The 1,951-nt window shown below is 47.2% G+C and overlaps 1 long non-coding RNA gene across 1 annotated transcript; it reads left to right on the forward strand.

The window, feature by feature from the left end:
• The first annotated feature begins 1,199 nt into the window (after positions 1 to 1,199).
• LOC116370742 (uncharacterized) lies at positions 1,200 to 1,684 on the forward strand. The gene is made up of 3 exons (XR_004208820.1): positions 1,200 to 1,240; positions 1,372 to 1,469; positions 1,612 to 1,684. It is a non-coding gene; the product is annotated as an uncharacterized LOC116370742 (long non-coding RNA).
• The last annotated feature ends 267 nt before the right edge of the window (positions 1,685 to 1,951 follow it).

Here is a 1,951-nt window from a genome sequence, read left to right on the forward strand (position 1 = left end):
TTGAAAGATTCTTCTCGTGCAGTCGCAAAAACCATGAAGCGTTATGATGAATCTGGCTCTCATGAGGAAGACCCCAGAGTAACCTCTGCTCCAGAGGATACGTTTAGTAGAGTTAACTGCACCTCAGATTGGAGCCCAAATAAATGCTTCACAGAGTTCAAGAAACACACAACTCAACATGCACTGTTCAGAGGAGAACGTGTGAATCAGGCCTTCATAGTCGAATTGCTCCATTGAAACCACAACTAAAGGACGGACACCAAAAATAAGAAGAGACTTGCTTGGGCCAAGAAACACGAGCAATGGACCTTAGACTGGTGGAAATCTGTACTTTGGTTTGATGAGTCCAAATTTGCGATTGTAGCCTTTCAATGTTTGTGTAAAGAATCCAGGGTGTTTAGTTGTGTCACGACTTCCGCCGAAGTTGGTGCCTCTCCTTGTTCCGGCGGCGTTCGGCGGTCATTGTCACCGGCTTTTTAGCTACCACCGATCTACGCTTCTTTTTCCATTTGTTTTGTCTTGATTGTACACACCTGGTTCCCATTACGTTATAATTATTTCCCTATTTAACCCTCTGGTTCCCATGATGTTTTGTGCGTGATTTTTCCTTGTTGAGTGTTAGTCTTCTGTGTCATTGTGTGTTTTTCCCTGCGTGGAATTTATGATTGTTTAAAGAAGAAGAAGCAGTCTTTATTTTCAGACTCTGCAGGCCTGCTGGGAGGAAACATATTACAATAAACAGGTAAGATTCATCCCACAAAAACATAAACAACAGAAAGAGAGTTGTATTTCAAGACAGTTTAGAGAAGGTGGTCATAAGAGTTCTTAATATCACTTGCAAATTGTGAGGCATGAGCAGTTGTGAAATTTTGCGAGAGGCCCTTCTGAAAGCACATGATATGGTATTTCGTGGCACGGTCTCACACCTTACCTCATCTTGCAGAAGAAGCTCATGGTCCACTATCTGCTGCTCCAGAGTCAAGGCCAGGTCCCTCCCCATGTCACCATGGAGCACATGAGCAACTGGCTGGTGTCTCAGGGCAAAAAATCCCTTAGGGAGAGGTGAGCACCACGTCAGCACTCACCTTCACTGCCATTCCCTGCCACCAGCAGCACTAAAGGAGGTGTGGGTAAAATAAACATCAGAAAAATCAGAAGCCAGGAAAGTTGAATTGCTCTGTGTTTTATTTGAAGGGTGTGGAAGGAAACCCTGGAGGAGGGAAACGACCTCGCTCGGCTGGTAAGAGAATGAGAGTTAGAGACATACTACAAGTTAGTGAGCTCTTTACTAGCCTTTCAACAACGAGTTAGCACAGCAGAATAGATCTGTTGTGAAATTACACTAATGGGACTTCCTGTTGCGTACTGCAGGCCTGGGAAGTAAACACTTGCCTAAAAATGATGAACATAGAGCACGAGGCTTTCTGCAAGCTCCGCCGCTCCATGCACCCCACCTCGCCAGCTGACATGTGAGTTCCATGTACGGCCCTGCATATGACTTGATCCATTTATCTACACATCTGGAACTACGCAGAAACAGACTAAGACAGTGTTCTCTGTGAGCACATTGCACATCGTTTAGCGTTGTCTTCTCGTTTTTGTTGATTTCAGCGATCCTAAGGTCCACAGCATCGTGGAGAGAGCTGTGAGGAGCATTCTGGGCGAGCAGTCCAAAGAGCCCAGTAGCAACTTGCTCAGCCCATCTCAGGTGGTGGTTGAGGTGGTGCCCAGGCTCCTCCTGGCCCTGTGGCTTCAGCCAGAGGAAGGCCATTCAGAGCACCCAATCCTAATAGGTGGGATGGCCGTGGGCATGGTGGCGGCCGTAGTGGAGAAGCTCTCCTGCATGTTAAAGGACCCTTCCCCTCACATCCCTTTCTCCCGGGCTGCTGCTTTTGACTCTGTGTGGTCGATCCTCGGGAGAATCAGTCAGTCCTTCTCCACCGATGACCTG

This window comes from Oncorhynchus kisutch, unplaced genomic scaffold, assembly GCF_002021735.2.
Source record: "Oncorhynchus kisutch isolate 150728-3 unplaced genomic scaffold, Okis_V2 scaffold2724, whole genome shotgun sequence".
NCBI classification, from domain to species: domain Eukaryota; kingdom Metazoa; phylum Chordata; class Actinopteri; order Salmoniformes; family Salmonidae; genus Oncorhynchus; species Oncorhynchus kisutch.